The sequence below is a fragment of the Eptatretus burgeri genome, chromosome 11 (genome assembly GCF_056783735.1).
Source record: "Eptatretus burgeri isolate ZD-2024b chromosome 11, Ebu_testis_v1, whole genome shotgun sequence".
Classification (NCBI taxonomy): Eukaryota; Metazoa; Chordata; class Myxini; order Myxiniformes; family Myxinidae; genus Eptatretus; species Eptatretus burgeri.
In genome coordinates this window covers 51,353,819-51,374,903 of record NC_140971.1, presented here as the reverse complement: position 1 = coordinate 51,374,903, position 21,085 = coordinate 51,353,819, and the positions used below count along the sequence as shown (strand labels likewise).

Genomic DNA, 21,085 nt, shown 5'->3' with positions numbered 1-21,085 from the left:
TTTTATCCTGATTCCTGAGGTGTAGTAAAAAAAAAAAAATTAGCAGAGAGAAGTGCATGAAGCCTTTTCTTACAGGTAAGCTCATTGGCCATGTTTTATGGCATTCGGTCAGCAGAGATATCTTTGGCATGTATTATTAATGTCCATTTGCAGTTTGGAGCATTTCATCAGGCTTCGGCTGGGGTCAGCTTTCAGTACTGTAAAGACTTTTTATTTTAAAAAGCCTTGTCATTCCAGCATTTCGTAGTGGTCGTACAACAGATCACCAGTTGGAGAAGGTGGAAGCGTCGTTCGGTTGAAATGGATTCAAATAAAATGAGATACGAACTTGCGTTTTGTTGAACTTTTTTTGTTGCACTTGTTTATCAGTAATACAGATTGATTTAAGAAATCATTGAAATAAAAAAATCATGGAGTGTCTTATTAAATCATTAACGTGACACATTTATAAAGCATCCATGGGGATGAGGAAATTCCTCCTTTGGAAATTCCCCGCTGAGTGCAGTGAGAAATGCGAAGTCATTGTTGTGGCATCGCTGGTACTCAGAGTATCCCGGGAAGTGAAACAATTCCTCCAAGTTCAGTGTCTGTGTCGTGTGTAACAGTCTTGTGTTGTGTTGCTTATGTTCATCTGCATGTCCATACATGTATGTGTGACAGCTCCACAATGACTCTGCCAGCCAATTATAGATCATGTTTAAAAAAAAACTCACCATTTCCCCTTCCAATGTCCCTCAACCAGATCCCAATCCCCTCAAACTCCTCCTAATTTCCTCAACCTCCTCCCAAACCCCTCAGCCCCCACCCCTCAAAACTAAAGGAAATTAAAAAAAAATTAAGGAGTGTGAAAGGGGAATGCAAGATATGAGCGTGTGGTTGAGAGAAGTCGGGAGAGAAGAAAAAGAGGTTTGGATTAAGGATACATTTAAGAGTAAACAAGAAGGATAAGTGATGGATGTAGTATATTGAAGAGGGAAACGAGGGGGGGTGGCAAAGATGTTCAAAAGTTCCACCGTGATTGTATCAACACCAGAAGAGATGTGTGTGTGTGTGTGTGTGTGTGTGTGTGTGTGTGTGTGTGTGTGTGTGTGTGTGTGTGTGTGTGTGTGTGTGTGTGTGTGTGTGTGTGTGTGTGTTGCATTTTTCTCAGAGATGGCAAAACGGATCTTTGTCAAATTTTCATAGGTTCATCAATCAATGAGTGCTGTGGATTGTTTTTGCCAAAGACAACTTTTGAAAATTTTCACAAAAAAAGTCGGCATTTTTTGGAATCACTCTATAATGCCTTACTTCGCCTTTGTAGCTATATGAAAGGTAACGATATTAAATGATCCCTGACCCCATTCCTTAGTGGGTGTTGGGAAGTGTTTTACGATCCACAAACAAAAGAGAAACAAGTGGTGCCAGGCACAACAAATCCCGCCCATTTAAGGCATAAAGTTATTTTGGGGATCACATTTAAATTTGATACATCCTTAACCTGAATGTTGATTATAAGGAATAGGATACGGAATATTTTAGTCTTAGATTGAAGTCAATTAAACCATTTTTGACGAAGTTGTGAGCGAAAAACGATTTTGATCTTTTCATGACCTTGACCTGACCTTTGATCTAATTGGACCCAAAAGTTAGTGGGGTCATCCAAGGTTCATTGCCTGCCTGTGGATTAAATTTGATAGTGTTTGATAAAGCCGTTTTGCCATAAAGTTGCTAACAGACAGACAGAAAAACAAACAAACAGACAAACAAGTAGTGCCAGGCACAACAAATCCCACCAATTTAAGGCATAAAGTTATTTTGGGGATCAAATTTAAATTGGATACATCCTTCATATAACCTGAATGTTGATTATAAGGAATAGAATAAGGAATATTTTAGTCTTAGTTTGAAGTCAATTAAACCATTTTTGACGAGGTTATGAGCGAAAAACGATTTTGACCTTTTCGTGACCTGACCATGACCTTTGACCCAATTGGACCAAAAAGTTAATGGGGTTGTTAGAGGTTCATTGCCCACCTGTGGATACAATTTGACAGTGTTTGAGCCAGCCGTTTTCCCGTAAAGTTGTATTTTTGTAACCATGTTTTAGTTTTAATGGAAAATTTGTAACTTTGACCGATAGCTATGACGCCCAAAACTTCGGACCCTACCGATCTTCACAAATATGCATTTTTCACTATAGGAATGTGTAGGATTATAAGTGACAAATAGAATAAGGTTCACTATAAGCTTAGTTTAAAATAAATCAGATCATTTTTGATGAAGTTATGAGCGAAAAACGATTTTGATCTTTTCGTGACCTTGACCTTGACCCTTGATCCAATTGGACCCAAAAGTTAATGGGGTCGTCCAAGGTTCATTGCCCACCTGTGGATTAAATTTGATAGTGTTTGCTAAAGCCGTTTTGCCGTAAAGTTGCTAACAGACAGACAGACAGACAAACAAACCGGACAATTACAATATCCTGCTCCCTCCCTCCGGGGGGGGGGGGGGTGGGATAAAAAACAATTACATTTTTAAAAATGCCAACAAGATTTGAACAGCACCAGGCAAAGCCAGGTACCCCTGCTAGTACATAATAAATAGATGACTTGGCATGATGTGCTTTGAGGCAATATATGTAAAGCTTTGGGATAATTATGGATTCAAGTATAAAACTGCTTTGCAACTAATGATGACAAAATCATGTGTGTCCATTTTCCCATTTAAAAAAAAAATCATTTTTCTTTACCTCTTTTCTCTAATACAGTGTATATATATATATATATATATATATATATATATATATATATATATATATATATATATATATATATATATATATATATATATATATGTATATTAATAAAATTAAATAGTCAATATCAGTTTATTGCAATTTAAGAAGATTATTAATTTGAAGATAAGATGATAAGTGAGGTTTAGTTTTTTACTCTTGTGCAACACAATAGGAGATATCCCATCTCTTCTTATCATGATGAGAGGTGATACTGGTCTCTGGAGTTCTTTAAGTTTCTAACGCATCAATGAAATTTACAGGAGGTAAGAGAACAAATTCTTGAAAGTTGTTCAATTTTCCCTGGAGCACACAAAGGGAACTCTCATGAAGGGGCACAATCGAAATTCCGAGTACTCATCCGAGTCCACTGCAGTGAATCTCTGACAGCTTGTAGTTGGATAAGCGAGCACAACTGTTCTCTCTATGAATGCAGATTGGAAGCTGTGACCCTTATCTGAGCCATACATTTCTCATGACCGCCATGGATTCCACTTCTTGTCGGCAATCTCCTTCAATTTCCTGTGTACAAGGCTGCCTTGGAAGGTTCCTGGTGTGTGCCGCGTGGACTGGCGACAGCCTCGGGTAAACAACATCTTTGGATAGAAACAGCAGCCTCTCGGTCTGCCTAATGGCTTTTCCACGGTTATTATTACATTGCTGACCAGAGACAAGGCCGGTAATTTAACAAATCTCTACCAGACATGTGCAGAAAAAGGCCTCCTGGTTGGTGACCATGTGTGGCAGCTATGTTGTAAATTTCTCTTGCAGGGATGAACAGTAAAGTATTTTTCTTTATTTCAAGCATGTTGACCATGCTTGTAGCTGCCTGTAACAGCCACCACCCTATTCCCCCCGAGATATCCTTCTGCACCTGGTGTTTGTGTTGCTGCCCATACTGCCGGATGCTTTCTTTGGTTTCCCATTGCTTTTGCCCCATTGGTACCGCCACAGCAGCCTGTCATGAACGGTCCAGCTGAATGCACTTTGCTACCGATCCACATCAACCACCAATGATGTAAAGTGAATGAGCGGCACAGCGATAAATCAACCAAGGCAATCCACCGTGTTGCTTCTCCAATGTCTGTGCATCTCCATTTAAATGCTGCCATGTCCAACTTTGGATGCATTGTACTTTGCTGCCATCTGAATGTTCCATGAGAAGGCACAGCATCGTTATAAATTATAAATCGGACACCCATGTTTGATGCCCATACACCAAACACCCTCATTTGTTATTACCTTCACCATTGAAGGTGAAGGAGGTTATGTTTTCACCCCTCTCTGTTTGTTCATTTGTCTGTCTATTTATGTACAGGATATCTCAAAAAGTTAAAGACGGATCCGAATGAAATTTTCTGGACAGGTTTGGAATGTGACAAGGACGAACTGATTCGATTTTGGTGAAGATCCAGATCCGGCTACTAGAATTTTTAAAGTGATTCTTCACCAGTGAGAGAAAGGGCCAAAAACGATATATAGCATGATATCTCAAAATGTTGTGGAAAGATTTGAATAAAACTTGGTGGACACATTGGGTGTGTGACTAGGATGAATTGATATAATTTTTCCGAAAATTTTAAAAGTGATTCTTCACTATTTAGAGATAGTGCTAAACCGATATCTAGTATATCGGTTTAGCTACTAGAATTTCGTCTGAATCCCTACACAACTTTTTGTGTACGGATTCGGACGAAACTTGATGGACAGGTTGGGTGTGTGACAATGAAGAATTGATTAAATTTTGGTGAAGATCCGAATCTGGAATACGAGAATTATTTAATTCTGAAAGTGATTCTTCACCATTGAGAGATCTGGCTAAAAACCATATGTGGCATGATATTTCAAAAAGTTATTGGGCTTCAGCTCATCACTGGATCAGGCATTGCGTGGTGGAGGTATGCGCTCTACTGAATGCCCTTCTTGTTGGTATATGCTTTCCAAGTGATTGGTGGACTGCACCATGTAGGGTTTAGAGATGATGGATTTCTGTCTCTCCTCTATGTTTACTGGCCTATGGATTTTTTAAAATTAAGATTAGTGTTGCTATCCCTTTTTGAAAATCCATCTGGCCTTTGGTAATGCTTCAGGCTAATGCCCTGTGAATATTTTCTCTCTCTGTCTCTGTCTCTTTGTCTTCGAACTCATTCTTCCATGTGAGTCGCTATCGCACTCCCGATAATTATGTACATGTAGGGGATGTAAATTGGATTGATCTTTTCCTGGCCTTTGTTGATTATCTCTCCTGTCTTTGTATTTTTACTTCCTCTTTAGCTCTCAGCTTTTATTTATACCTTTGCTTCTTTCTTGCTTTGTCAGTGAAGGTCTTTGTGATTTGGACAGCTTGCATTCAAGGTGTCCTGCATTCTTTAATAATAGCTGCAGAAACAGAGAAAAGGAGTTGTTTGTTTAGGCTTTGTATTGTGCTGTATAAGAATGATTTTGATATATTTTTAGAAAGCCATACAATCATTACACAATGTCTCTTTTTGGGAATTAGTTTGTGTCATTGTCCTGTAAATATCTTATCTTGTGCTTTCTGCTAAAGTCATTGTCCCTCCTGCTAAGCTAATTATGCAAAGTTAGACATGCACTGGCATTTGCAGCTTTGCAGCAAACAAGATTCACATTCATTAGCCTAATGATTTTGCATTCCTTTGCGTTATGGCAAAATGTCTTTAATCCAGACCTCGCCACGGTTCCAAACCATGCTGCCATCTTATCCCCATGGTTTTGCCTTAACAGTAAGGAATGAGAACGCATATCATGAGGAAAGCAGGGAGGGCATTAAAGCTTCATCAAACCATTCTGAAATTTAATTAAAACATGTTTTATTTTGTTCTTTCGAACATTTTGCATTTTTTTTGAATTTTCTTTTCTTTTCATCTTTGTGGGTTTTTTTCACATTCCATGTGAATCGTCATTTTTGCAGTATTTTCCATTCCTTAAAAAAAAAAATTTCCAGTGTACAAGGCCTTTTTTACTCAAACGGAATTTCAAATAGATATATTCTTAAGGAGCCGAAAGTATTATTCAATTCTTTCACAAAGACATCCATCTGAACAGTTTACTTGAAAAATAGTTAAACTTTGATTGTAGTTCAAGGTGGGGTGTGGGGTGGGATCAGGCGATGAGGGTGAAGGGGGAGGAAATTTATTCAAAAGTGTCTTTTATTTTTGTGTATGAAGTCGAGGCTCGTGGAGGAGCGAGAACTGAGAATGGATCAGGGTGTAACAACACAAAGAGAAGGGGAACACACTAACAGCAGGGATGAGGGACACAATAGATGGAGACTCGGACAATAAAGGATGTGGGGAAGAACGACGGCTCGTGGAGAATTCATGGCTACATGGGGTGGACACGATATACAGAAGAAAACTATCAGGAAGGAAAAACTGGAAGCTTGGATAGAGTTCCCCTTGGGTAGGGTTAATGGGGGTCTTAAAGATCATGGTTTTGGATTGGGTATGATCCAAGATGGTGGTTAACAGCTGTCTAGAAGACCTCGAGGGAAGAAGGAGATTGAAGAGATGTGGAAGTTGGTTCGAGAGGTGGAAAAAAGACAAACGAATGAGTGGAGGGTCGCAGTTATCCTGGATTTTGGGATTATTCTCAAAATGATATTATTTATTATTCTCACAAATTGATTACTTAAATAAATATTTCCTTCGAATTTTCACCAGGAGAACGATGAAACCTCAACGATAAACTGTATTTTATTTCATAAAAGTGCCCCTTTAAGAAAGCCGATCCCAGAAACATAAACTACAAAGTGAATACAGTGGAAGTGTGAGAAAGAAGCTTCTTTTGATGTAAATAAAACATTTTGCAATTTTGGCAGCAAAAAGTATTGTTGCTGTTTTTATGAGTTTTGGTTGTAGCTCTGGGGAAAAAAATATTATACAGGTATGTGCACAGGTTTGCAAAGGTTCATTTAACATGTCCACTCACCAGAATAGTATAACAGACTCATTGAATATTAAAAACAGTAAACTCTCCTTGAAACTGCCACTGTTAAACATTTGAATTTTCGCTCTGATTGACGGTTTTCATAATCTCATGACCATGCATCAAGCCATTTAGGTTGCCAAGATCATAATGATCATCCCAGAGCCTTTGGCTTTAATAGCCATGTTGGATGCGTGTCCTAATACTGTACAAGAGTATATAACACTGCCATTACTCATGAATGCTGTATGCTAGCAGAGTACTTGTATTGGGGATGACAAGATCGGAGATGGGGGACATTAAATGAGCTCTGACCATCTGACATCATCTGTCCATGTACCTTTGTGTATGCAATATTTCAAAGAATGTTCAAGATTTAGCTTTCATATTACACAGATCTATTCCTCATACCACCCAAAAGGTGGGGGACAAAGAGTATCATCTGTTTATTTTTCATAATATGCTACAACAGTGCAAATCTCCTTCAATGAACCTTTCAAACTTTGTATTGCCTGGTAACATCCTGCAACCACATTTGCAGACATTTTGTGTTAAAATATTTTGCCTATGTAACCGAAGTCTGTATGTCATTGTCATTTGAGGTAGTTTATGTCTCAATAATTTACTAAATATGACAACATAGGATTAACACGACAACAGCTGACTTTTTTCCTTTGAGTGTCTTCATCTTGACTAAAAGACAGCCGTTTGTCTGTGGTCACCATTTTTGTCAGAGATGGCTGAAGGAATTTTCGTCAAACTTTCAGAGGTTGATCAGTGAGTGCCAGGGAATGTTTTTATGTGGAATTTTTTTGAGCATTTCGAAAAAATAGATTTTTGGGGGGGATTTTTCCCCGCTCTCTTGTGCCTTAGCCTTTGTAGTTTTGTGAAAGGTAATATTAAATGATCCCCAGCCCCATTTATTTGTGACTGTATAAAGTGTTTCCAGCCCCCACAAATAATATATTGGGCAACACAGGGAAAGCCAGGTGTTGGTTTAATGGTTAGGTTGGTGGGCCTGGGATACTAGGGAACTGATTTCAAGTCCTGCTTGGCTGTTGAATTAATAGCAGGTGTGGTTGACAAGCCTGTCATCTTTCCAAGGTTAGCAACATGAGTATCAGCTTGCTGGGATGATTGAGCCATTCTAGTATCCTGTGTTGGAGTGGTAACCTGTCTAGGATTCTGCCCAATAACCCAGGAGACTGCTTTAGCATCACTGGTGGTCTGTATAGAGTATGGTCCCAATGGATGGATGGATGGACACGGTACCTCTCCTTGTACAATCTACTTGGAGGCTGTAGTGATGTTTTTAACTACTTTAGAAGCTACCTTTTTAAAATCCTGGTTTACTTATGAACAGCATAACTCAGCTCACCAAATATGACATTAAAGTATGGTTTGTGGAAGATAAATTAATGAACACGAGAACATAAGTGGTAAAGTTTGGCCAATTGCTCAAGAGATGACAGCATTTTTGTTTGTTACATAATATCGGAGATAAAGAAAAACAACAACAAATAAACGCATAACCAAAGTTCAGGCATTCATTCAGGATTTTTACCTGTGAGACATGTGGCAGGTCTATAAGAGCTCCACATTCCTGCTGCTGCTGTTGTTATTGTTGTTGTTTTGAGGGTTCTTGGTGGAGAATCGATTTTTGAAATGTGCACATATTGGTCAGACAGCTGCCGCACCATACCCATATTGGTCGCTTGACTCCACCCACCGTGGCACCCAGGCAAAATTATATGGCCACCATCTTGGTTTTCTGGTGGGCCAAACACATTAAGCCTGAAGGCCTCTCATGACTGATTATACACTGGATGGTCAGATTTGGTGCGTCAGATTTCCATTGGCTTTGTTTGGGTCGAGTGGTAATCACAATAAGGGACCCTGAAATATATAATCGTGTGCCAAATATAAATTATTAGTAAGGTTTAATCAAGCCTGTACGTGCCTCCCTAAAAAAAATAGCATAACATATTTTTTGAACGACCTCATATTGGGGTTCAACATCCGTGACCGTGTGACAAATCAGCTCGTTCTGATATAACCGTGGTGGAGGGTGACATGGATGAGAAGTGTCGAGTTAATCTTTTAATATCACATTAAATGTGCATGTTTCCCAATCCTACTGTTCATATTTTGAGTGCTTAAAATACGCATTTCCCAATCGGCCCATTACCGGATTTTTAAAGAAAATTTACTCGAGCTTAATGGTGAAGTCCCATACCTCGAATGACGACAAACAGATTTTTTTTATGAACAAAAGGTTGAGATAGAGATAGAAATAGAGATAGAGAGACAAAGACAGACAGAGAGAAAGATAGAGAGACAGACACAGACACATTACAAGACTAAGGGAACAGATATGAAGTAAATCTGTTTTGCGTCACCATTCATCTTATCTATCTAATTTTATTCATTCATATGGGAACACAGGACAGACTCTGAAATGGCTGAACAGATCAAGGTGAAACTTAACAGCCTTGAACACCTATACATGAGGAACAAAACATTCCCTCCTGTGACATCATAGGTCAGTCACACGGTCTGGCAGCAAATATTGGACTTACCATAAAACCTTTCAAAATCTGGTTCTCCAGAATGGCTGAACAGATCGAAGGGAAACTTCACACACATGTTCCTAAAGCCTTGTGAATACCAGGGTGTTCACGAATAATTGATAGGTCACATGGTCGGAAGCCATATTGGAATGAATGAAAATCTTAAAAAAAATTATTTCTCTTGAACCACATCGATCGACGTGAACCTTCACAATTATGATCTAGTAGTGATGGGAACTATCTGTTTTAAATTTCAACCTAATCGGACAAATGGTCTGGCAGCCAGAATTATTTAATTCTTTGAATCCTGGTTCTTTTTTATTATTATGTTTTGAATAAGGCTCACTTGGCTGCACCTGGATGGGTTTGAGGGTAGAGGAGTAGCATCTGAAACCCAAATCCTATCCAGGTTCCTCCTGATGACTTCATCTTTGCTTTTTGCTTGTCTCGGTTCCTTCTAATACTCCAATGCAGTACTGTACATACAGGATTTGGTCTTTGATTTGAATTGAATTTATTTTAATCCCATTGTGAATTAAATTGAATAATAATAATAATAATAATAGTCATGGGACAGGGTTAAGTGTCCGATTAAAGCGGGGTTGCATCAAAGCGGGACTTATTGGTACCCAGTCATCACTGCCAGCAGTTATGAAGTGGCAGTTCTCGTTATGTCTCAAATGAATTACGTAACACACCAGCACACAAACACCACACAAAATTACACAAACACCCCACAAAAGTCCTGGCGAGGGTCTGCAATCTCTGATTGATCTGTTTTCTTCTTCACTTTGAATTTCATTTGATGTTTACAAACATTGAAGTGTATAATATATACATTAGACCAGCACAGAAAATCTGTTAACCCCTACACTGCCATTACAGTGAGATTATCTCACTCTCTTGGTTCGGGGAATACAAGTCGAGATGGATTTTTACCTGGGTCTGATCTGGAGGCAGCACCGGGCCTGGTGCGAGCATCAGTTTAAGACTTGGCCATGAAATTAAACTGGGTTTGAACCCACTGACTTGTGAGGTTGAATTTGACAGACTATTGATGTCCTATTACAAACTTGTTCAGGCCGTAATTAATTTTTAATTTAGACATAACAAAAGGTTCGAGAAAATAGCACACACATTCACATTAATAGCACCTGACAGCCATTTTGGTAAAAGAGATCAGCGTGTTGTTCTGACTCCAGGCTGTGGACAGAGGAACATTTGATCCATCTGCCTCATTATCGTATTGCTGCTGACTTTGCTGACAAAATACAGTGAACAGCTGTCCCGCTTTGGGCAAAGAGAGCCCCGTTTTAATGTGAGCTGCCATCTGATTACAAGAAGGAGAACCTGATGCATTATCTGCTTGATACCAAAGCAGTAGCGGCTTCCGGGGGGAATATAGTTTCTGTGGCTTTGCAGAGAAATGTTTTTTTGTTTTTGTCATGAGAGGTAGAGATTGAGCTTTCGTGAAACCAGGTTTAAGCATTACAGGCCATAACTGTCTGATACAAGAAATGTTGGTGTGTGGGTTGTATGCTTTCTGTTGGTCTGTGTGCCTGTGTGTGTTTTATATGTTTATATGTGTGGTTTCTTTTTGTCCTCCATATCTCTTTCTTTCTTTTTCTTTGTCTCTGGAGGGGTGACACTTGTAAATAGTTTTAGTAAGGTTCATTTGGCTGCACCTGGATGGGTTTGAGGGTGGAGGCAGAGCAGCCGGAACCCAAATCCAATCCAGGTTCCTCCTGATGACTCCACATTTGTCGATTTTGGTTTCTGCTGATACTACAGTGCTGTATTTGGTCAGTTAATTGATCACAATTACCCACATAGCACACTGTTGTTGGCAAAGGTTGGAACGGTCGGTCGGAATGCTGGGCCAAGCTCAGTGTGCCAGCGAGAAAGGCAAGATGTGAGAATTGCAAATGTATGCAATATCACAATGCAAGATGAATATTTTAATGAGATGCAAACCCAATTCATATTTAATGACTTGAGCAGAAAACTATTCATTAATTGTCATGGTATGGTATATGGTATATCTCTATCTCTATCTCTATCTCTATCTCTATCTCTATCTCTATCTCTATCTCTATCTCTATCTCTCTCTCTCTCTCTCTCTCTCTCTCTCTCTCTCTCTCTCTCTCTCTCTCTCTCTCTCTCTCTCTCTCTCTCTCTCTCTCTCTCTCTCTCTCTCTCTCTCTCTCTCTCTCTCTCTCTCTTTTCTCTCTTTTTCTCTCTCTTTCTCTCTCTTTCTCTCTCTTTCTCTCTTTTTCTCTTTCTTTCTCTCTCTTTCTCTCTCTTTTTCTCTCTTTTTCTCTCTTTTTCTCTCTTTCTCTCTTTCTCTCTTTCTCCTGATTTTAATGCAGCGTTTATTCATTCAGCATCACAGAGATTGTTTCCCATTATAAATTCTCTGATTCAGTGTAATTACAGCTCGGGTAGTGAATTGAAATGAACCTCATTGCAGCGCTCGATCGGCTGAAGATTCCAGACCAAGCTGGCGCCGTGGCTTCATTTTCCAGTCCCAACATGCCCGTGCAAATAATGACGCCAAGCATTCTGGCAAGCAATTACGGCATAATCTGATCTTAAAATGAAGGTCAGATGGATTGCATCAAAATATCACGCTGATACTCGGACGTCTTATTTTAATCTCGATGGTCAATAAACCTGCACCATTTAATTTCCCAAATGCATCCAATTAGGGCCGTTTTCAGTGTGTGATGTGTGTTAGTTTTACACCCACCTTATTCTAAGCCTCAAGATCTGCCTTCATCCTGGGTGACATCAATCTTTCAGTATACAATCATGAGAATATGAGCTCAACAGCTATTCATAAAAAAAAAAATGCATGATGTATTATGCATCAGCTTGGGACGAATCATCCCACTCTGAAAGCACAATGCTTTTCACAGCAAATTGGCTTATTAAAAAGTCCACCATGACACGCACGGCTCCGCAGGGACACACTATGCAAATACTTTGTGCAAGAAAAATTTCCGCTTTTCCTCTCGCTGTAATTTATTATTTTTCAGAGTCTGTAAATCCAGCTCGGAGTCAGTTTTTTCATTGTTTCACTTTCAGGCTCTGTTTTTTGTGACTAGGTCACGTCTGAATTTGCAGCTCACAGTGGCACCTGTGTAGGAAATTGAACATGTCGAATTACCAACCATGCCATATAAATGGTCAGCCTACTTATGTGCAGAGAATCGATTGCAACAATGTGTATGACCTCCTTCAAAAGGCTGATTAAGCTGGCTGCCTCACCTGCTAGAATTTTGCTTGTTGGCTTTAAATATCCCACGGTTCCTTCACAAAGCAGTAACCCAATGGGTGCCGGTAACCTAGCCAAGTTCGAAATCATTTCCACAATTTCCAGAGTGCTCATGCCGCCGTGGCAGAGCTGCACATGGCATAGCTGCACGTCAGTGATGAGGACGACATCATGATGTGCATTTGTTCTGTGTCTAAAAGATTAGAATTTACAACTTATTGTTTGTGAAATTTACAAAGAAATTATTTTCATCTCCATGTGAAATTAATTCTAAAAGAATCGTTATCGTGTTCGTTCGGATGTAGCATTTGACTGGGTAAGAATCAGTTCTTGCATGAGTGTGGTGGTTCCACTGAAGCAATGCCCGTTTTCATCAGCACAATGGCCAAATTTCTGCTCTTGCCTTCAGGGGCACTGCATCAGTGTAACAGTTGTGTCAACAGCAAATGTTGCGACCCAAAAGTACAGCTATGTGTTGCATCTATCTATACTAATAGGGGTGTGTGTGTGCATGTGTGTTTGTCAGTGTGTGTGTCAGTGTGTCTCCTCCATAACTCCAAAACTATAAAACTGAGCAGCCTGAAACTTTGCATTCTTACCCAAAAAAGTCCATGACTGAAAATTGGGTGTTTGGGTTAATTAAAACACCCCCTTTGCAAATAATTAACGGCATTATTGAATTATTTCCTTCATCAGGCGATCCTCAGCCACCTCTCTCTCTGGGGTCTGAAGGCGTTTCCTGGGTGACCTTGCAGGGGTCTGAATCCACCATGTTTTTTGGCCTGCTCAACCTTGCCTTGACTTGTAACAGGCCACAACAATTTCTTAACGTTAGTTATATTTATCACTTTCCTCACTCATATTATCAAATGTCTGTTAATTATAGCTATAAATCGCTGTATGCATCACTTTTTTAAGTACTATAGTTTTCAAATTAGGAGCTTGGAAAAATTTCATCCATGACATGATACGATTTTCCACGATCAACTCTCATGGACTAATTAAAGTATATCATCGAATATTATATCTGTTTTGAGGATCGGACATCATCCAGACTGAATAAGTGTCAAAATCTGTTGTGAAATCTCAAAATTTAATGAAATAACAAGTTTATCACTAAGCAAATTACACCTATTTACTTAAAGCAAGCCAGGCTATGTTCCCTCCTTCTCCATACATACACATGAAAATGTGAAATTTCCAAAGCATTAAACTTATCTTTTTATACTGTTTGGAGAATTATATTGAGTGAACAAAAAATTGAGGAATGTGCCAAAGTTAACCATCTTCATTGAGCTATATGACTTTTAATGCATTCACTGCAAGACATCGTGCTCTGTCCCCAAAGTTGACTACCAATGCATAGTGTCTGCCAGATCTGTGTCTATATTTTATAAGGTTTTGTGATGTCCTCTGCTTGGAATCAAAGCAAATCTGGTAAAAAAAAACAAAAAACCCAAGTGTTTTTAAAAAAAGTTATAGCGTTTGTGCGGACCCAAAACTGATGTACCACGTGACATGTGTACAGACGAGCAGGTAAAATGGTGGATTTATAGATTCATTTTCTTTCATTAACTGCTGCATGCGCAGAGAAGAAGGGCTTCAAAATTAAGGGGATCCTTTATTATACGCAGCGACAGCCTGGCCAACCGTTCCGAATCAACCATTGAATTGGAGTGCGTAATACACTTACCGAGCACGTATTGTCGATAGTGGTACTGCGCTCCGTCATGCTAAGCAAATTGTTCACTCACTGCGGATGCTTTTTGCCATGCCATGTCATTCAGAGCAAGTATTTCGTGCTCCATCACAAGGAGTGAGTGGTTCGTGCTCAATCACCCTGAGCGCGTGCTTCGTGCCCCATCACCCTGAACGAGTGGTTCGTGCACCGTCACCCTGAGCGAGTGGTTCCTGCTCCATCACCTGAGTGAGTGGTTTGTGCTCCATCGCCCTGAGCGAGTGGTTCATGCTCCGTCACTCTGAGCGAGTGCTTCGTGCTCAGTCACCCTGAGCGAGCGCTTCGTGCTCCATCACCCTTTGCTAGTGGTTTTTGCTCGGTCACACAAAGTGAGTGGTTCATGCTCCATCACCGTGAGCGAGTGGTTCGTGCTCATTCACCCCGAGCGAGTGTTTCGTGCTCCGTCACCCTGAGCGAGTATTTCGTGCTCCGTCGCCCTGAGCGAGTGTTCTGTGCTCCATCACCCTGAGCGAGTGGTTCATGCTCCGTCACCCCGAGTGAGTGGTTCATGCTCTGTCACACTGAGAGAGTGGTTCGTGCTCTGTCACACTGAGAGAGTGGTTCGTGCTCCGTCACACTCAGCTGGTGGTTCGTGCTCCGTGACTCTGAGCAAGTGGTTCAAGCTCGTCACCCTGAGCGAGTGGTTTGTGCTAGGTTACACTGATTGAGTGGTTTGTGCTCGGTCAGCCTGAGTGAGTGGTTTGTGCTCGGTCAGCCTGAGTGAGTGGTTTGTGCTCGGACACACTGAGCGCATGGTTCGTGCTCCATCACCCTCAGCGAGTGGCTCGTGCTCCGTCACCCTGAGCGAGTGGTTCGTGCTCGGTCACACTGAATCAGTGGTTCGTGCTCGGTCACACTGAATCAGTGGTTCGTGCTCCATCACACTGAGCGAGTGGTTCATGCTACTTCACCCTGAGCGAGTGTTTCATCCTCCGTCACACAGAGAGTATTTCGTGCTCCATCACAATGAGAGAACCGTTCGTGCCCCGCAACACTAAAAGAGTGGTTCGTGCTCTGTCACACTGAGTTCCTTGGTTCGTGCTCTGCCACCCTGAATGAGTGGTTTGAGCTCTGCCACCCTGAGCGACTGGTTCGTGGTCTGCCACCCTGAGCGTGTGGTCGTGCTCCATCAACCTGAGCGAGTGGTTTGTGCCCAATCACCGTGAGAGATTGGTTTGTGCTCGGTCACCCTGAGATTGGTTCCCGCTCCATCACCCTGAGCTAGTGCTTCATGCTCTATTACACTGAGCGAGTGGTTTGTGCTCCGTCACCATGTGCAAGTGGTTCATGCTCAGTCACACTGAGCAAGTGGTTCGTCCTCCAACGCCCTGAGTGAGTGGTTTGTGCTCCATCACCCTGAGCGAGTGATTCGTGCTCTGTCTCCCTGAGCGAGTGGTTCATGCTCCGCCACCCTCAAGGAGTGTTTCATGCTCCGTCAACCTGAGTGAGTGGTTTGTGCTCTGTCACCCAGAGAGATTGGTTTGTGTTTGGTCACCCTGAGAGATTGGTTCCTCCTCCGTCACCCGGAGCGAGTGATTAGTGCTCTGTCACGCTGAGCGATTGTTTCGTGCTCCATCACAATGTGAGAGTGTTTCATGCACCATCACACTGAGAGAGTGTTTCGTGGTCCATCACAGTGAGAGAGTGTTTCGTGCTCCATCACACTGAGAGAGTGGTTCGTGCTCCATCACACTGAGAGAGTTGTTCGTGCTCCATTACACACTGAGAGAGTGGTTCGTGCTGCGTCACACTGAGAGAGTGGTTCGTGCTGCGTCACACTGAGAGAGTGGTTCGTGCTGCGTCACACTGAGAGAGTGGTTCGTGCTGCGTCACACTGAGAGAGTGGTTCGTGCTCCGTCACACTGAGAGAGTGCTTCGTGCTCCGTCACACTGAGAGAGTGCTTCGTGCTCCGTCACACTGAGAGAGTCATTCGTGCTCTGCCATCCTGAGCGAGTGCTTCGTGCTCTGCCACCCTGAGCGAGTGGTTCATGTTCTGCCACCCTGAGCGAGTGGTTCATGTTCTGCCACCCTGAGCAAGTGATTCGTGCTCTGCCACTCTGAGCGAGTTGTTCGTGCTCCGTCACCCTGAGTGAGTGCTTCGTGCTCCGTCACCCTGAGCGAGCGCTTCGTGCTCCATCACACTGTGCAAGTGGTTCGTGCTCGGTCACACTAAGCGAGCGCTTCGTGCTCCATCACACTGTGCAAGTGGTTCGTGCTCGCTCACACTAAGTGAGTGGTTCGTGCTCCATCACACTGAGAGAGTGGTCCGTGCTCCATCACACTGAGAGAGTGGTCCGTGCTCTGTCACACTGAGTATAGTGGTTCGTGCTCTGCCACCCTGAGCGAGTGCTTCGTGCTCTGCCACCCTGAGCGAGTGGTTCATGCTCTGCCACCCTGAGCAAGTGGTTTGTGCTCTGCCACTCTGAGCGAGTTGTTCGTGCTCCATCACCCTGAGCGATTGGTTCGTGCTCCTTCACCCTGAGCGAGTGCTACTTGCTCAGTCACCCTGAACGAGTGGTTCATGCTCCGTCACCCTGTGCGAGTGGTTCGTGCTCCGTCACCCTGAGCGAGTGGTTCGTGCTCCGTCACCCTGAGCGAGTGCTTCGTGCTCCATTACCCTGAGCGAGTGCTTCGTGCTCCATCACACTGTGCAAGTGGTTCGTGCTCGGTCACACTAAGTGAGCGCTTCATGCTCCATCACACTGTGCAAGTGGTTCGTGCTGGGTCACACTAAGTGAGTGGTTCGTGCTCCATCACCCTGAGCGAGTGTTTCGTGCTCCATCACCCTGAGCGAGTGTTTCGTGCTCCGTCACCCTGAGCGAGTGTTTCTTGTTCCGTCACCCTGAGCGACTGGTTCATGCTCCATCATCATGAGGGATTGGTTTATGCTCCGTCACCCTGAGCGAGTGTTTTGTGCTCCGTCACACAGAGAGCATTTCGTGCTCCATCACTCTGAGAGAGCGGTTAGTGCTCCGCAACACTGAGAGAGTGGTTCATGCTCTGTCACACTGAGTTTTGTGGTTCCTGCTCTGCCACCCTGAATGAGTGGTTCGTGCTCTGCCACCCTGAGTGACTGGTTCGTGGTCCGCCACCCTGAGCGAGTGGTCGTGCTCCATCAACCTGAGCAAGTGGTTTGTGCCCAGTCTCCGTGAGAGATTGGTTTGTGCTCGGTCACCCTGAGATTGGTTCCTATTCCATCACACTGAGCTAGTGCTTCGTGCTCCGTCACATTAAGCGAGTGGTTTCTACTCCATCACCCTGTGCAAGTGGTTCATGCTCACTCACCCTGTGCGAGTGGTTCATGCTCGGTCACACTAAGCAAGTGGTTCATGCTCGGTCACACTAAGCAAGTGGTTCATGCTCGGTCACACTAAGCAAGTGGTTCATGCTCAGTCACCTTGAGAAAGTGGTTCTTGCTCAGTCACCCTGAGCAAGTGGTTCTTGCTTAGTCACCCTGAGCAAGTGGTTCTTGCTCAGTCACCCTGAGCAAGTTGTTCGTGCTCAGTCAACCTGAGCAAGTGGTTCGTGCTCCATCACCCTGAGTGAGTGTTTCATGGTCTGTCACACTGAGAGAGTGTTTCGTGCTCCGTCACACTGAGAGAGTGTTTCATGCTCCGTCACATTGAGAGATTGTTTCGTGCTCAATCACACTGAGCGAGTGGTTGGTGCTCCATCACCCTGAGCAAGTGGTTCTTGCTCCGTCACCCTGAGCGAGTGGTTCGTGCTCCGTCACCCTGAGTGAGTGCTTCGTGCTCCGTTACCCTGAGCGAGCGCTTCGTGCTCCATCACACTGTGCAAGTGGTTCGTGCTCGGTCACATTAAGCAAGCGCTTCATGCTCCATCACACTGTGCAAGTGGTTCGTGCTCGGTCACACTAAGTGAGTGGTTCGTGCTCCATCACCCTGAGCGAGTGGTTCGTGCACCCTCACCCTGAGCGAGTGTTTCGTGCTACATCACCCTGAGCGAGTGGTTCGTGCTCCGTCACCCTGAGCGAGTGTTTCTTGTTCCGTCACCCTGAGCGAGTGGTTCGTGCTCCGCCATCCTGAGTGACTGGTCCGTGCTCCATCATCATGAGGGATTGGTTTATGCTCCGTCACCCTGAGCGAGTGTTTTGTGCTCCGTCACACAGAGAGCATTTCGTGCTCCATCACTCTGAGAGAGCGGTTCGTGCTCCGCAACACTGAGAGAGTGGTTCATGCTCTGTCACACTGAGTTTTGTGGTTCCTGCTCTGCCACCCTGAACGAGTGGTTCATGCTCTGCCACCCTGAGCGACTGGTTCGTGGTCCCACACCCTGAGCGAGTGGTCGTGCTCCATCAACCTGAGCAAGTGGTTTGTGCCCAGTCACCGTGAGAGATTGGTTTGTGCTCGGTCACCCTGAGATTGGTTCCTACTCCATCACTCTGAGCTAGTGCTTCGTGCTCCGTCACATTGAGTGAGTGGTTTGTACTCCGTCACCCTGTGCAAGTGGTTCATGCTCACTCACCCAGTGCGAGTGGTTCATGCTCGGTCACACTAAGCAAGTGGTTCATGCTCAGTCACACTAAGCAAGTGGTTCATGCTCGGTCACACTAAGCAAGCGGTTCATGCTCAGTCACCCTGAGCAAGTGGTTCTTGCTCAGTCACCCTGAGCAAGTGGTTCTTGCTCAGTCACCGTGAGCAAGTCGTTCGTGCTCAGTCACCCTGAGCAGATGGTTCGTGCTCCATCACCCTGAGTGAGGGTTTCATGGTCTGTCACACTGAGAGAGTGTTTCGTGCTCCATCACACTGAGAGAGTGTTTCGTGCTCCGTCACATTGACAGATTGTTTCGTGCTCCATTACACTGAGCGAGTGGTTGGTGCTCCATCACCCTGAGCAAGTGGTTCTTGCTCCAATACCCTGAACAAGTGTTTTGTGCTCCTTCACCCTGAGCGAGTGGTGGATGCTCTGCCACCCTGAGTGAGTGGTTCATGCTCCGTCACCCTGAGTGAGCGCTTCGTGCTCCATCAGCCTGAGCGAGTGGTTCGTGCTCCGTCACACTGAGCGAGTGGTTCATGTTCCGTCATCCTGAGCGAGTGTTTCATGGTCCGTCACACTGAGAGATTTGTTCGTGCTCCGTCACACTGAGAGATTGGTTCGTGCTCTGTCACACTGAGAGATTGGTTCGTGCTCCGTCACACTGAGAGATTGGTTCGTGCTCCTTCACACTGAGAGAGTGGTTCGTGCTCTGTCACACTGAGTTAGTAGTTTGTGCTGTGCTACCCTGAGCGAGTGGTTCATGCTCCATCACCCTAAGCTATTGGTTACTGCTCCGTCACCCTGAGCAAGTGGTTCATGCTCCGTCACCATGACGAGTGTTTTGTGCTCCATCACCATGAGCGAGTGTTTTGTGTTCCATCACCATGAGTGAGTGTTTCTTTCTCCATCACACTGAGTGTGGTTCATGCTCTGTCACACTGAGAGAGTGGTTCATACTCCATCACACTGAGTTAGTGGTTCGTGCTCTGCCTCCCTGAGCAAGTGCTTCGTGCTCCCTCACCCTGAGCAAGTACTTCGTGCTCCGTTACACTGAGCGAGTGCTTCGTGATCCATCACCCTGAGCGAGTGGTTCATGCTCCATCACGCTGAGTGACTCTGGTGGAAAAGAACTCAATTTCCACAAGTTGGATCAGCATACCAAAGAAGAATCTTTAATTTCTTATATACGGAGGAAGAACATTGAATGATTCACTAAAACAATCGAATGGACTTCATTGAAACAGAAGCCCGAGCAATTCTTCTTATATACAATTTGACATTCCAAAGAATGGGAGGGTGAGCCATTTGGCTACTCTACTACAGGAGTAGCTGATAAGCATTAGGCAAAATAACTCAAACTGCAATACATGTCCACTTTGGGTGGAGGGAGAGAATGACACAATAGTGGAAAAAGTTTGCAGTGTTATCAACCAGGTCACTCTGTTTCATAGGAAGACATTCCTTGTATCAATATGTCGGTCAAAAGACTCTTGGGAAAAAGGGAAACATTACTGACTGCCAATTTGACTGCAGTGCAAGAATTAAATTTATGAAGTACCATCAACAATTATAATTGAGAGTACATGAATATAATTACTTTTCTTCCACATCGCCCCTTTTTTTTCCACATGAGGAAAAAGTTGAATAATTATATTACACATGATCACCATACCCTGTTACTCGAGGAGAAAAGATATCCATTACACAAGTTCAATCAACAATGGCAGCGAGCGCTCACCGCAGAAGAAGGCTGGATGACGACCATTTCAATAGTGTCCCACGCAGGTTAGTGAGTGTGTTTTACATTTAATTCATGGCCTGTTCATCAGCAGGTGTCTCAAATCGAAAAGACATGCTACCCGACGCCAGAAGATATGCAGCTCAGGGTATAAATAGAGCAGCACACAATAGGAAACATAGTATAGGTGCTCCTTGAGCTGCACAGAAGGTTGATCTTGGCAGGTACGAGCTTGGGCCCCACACTGGGTTGCAGATGACACTGGGTTGAAAGAGACGAAAAGGACTCGAGATGTGACCCAGAGATCCAGCCCCAGCAGAGTTTGGGGCCTTGTAGCAGCAGTTCATGCAATCAGGCTTGATCCACCAAGCGAGCTGTGCAGGTTGGAGGCAGCCGCGATGGCTGCACGAACCCCACCCGCACCACTGAACACATGTTGCAGATGACTCGCCGTATGGACCTTTAGGATCTTCGTTGTGCATTGTGCGACCATGGCAAGTTCACGATGTATCTGCAGAACAGCAATTTGCAAGTGTGGTT

General features: G+C 43.7%; 1 long non-coding RNA gene across 1 annotated transcript in view; it reads left to right on the top strand.

The window, feature by feature from the left end:
- Positions 1–780: 780 nt before the first annotated feature.
- LOC147017059 (uncharacterized) overlaps positions 781–21,085 on the top strand; it is a 47,767-nt gene continuing 27,462 nt past the window's right edge. Inside the window, exons 1-2 of the long non-coding RNA XR_015049320.1 lie at positions 781–906; positions 3,213–3,361. This is a non-coding gene — a long non-coding RNA (uncharacterized LOC147017059). The remainder of the gene's footprint in view (positions 907–3,212; positions 3,362–21,085) is intronic.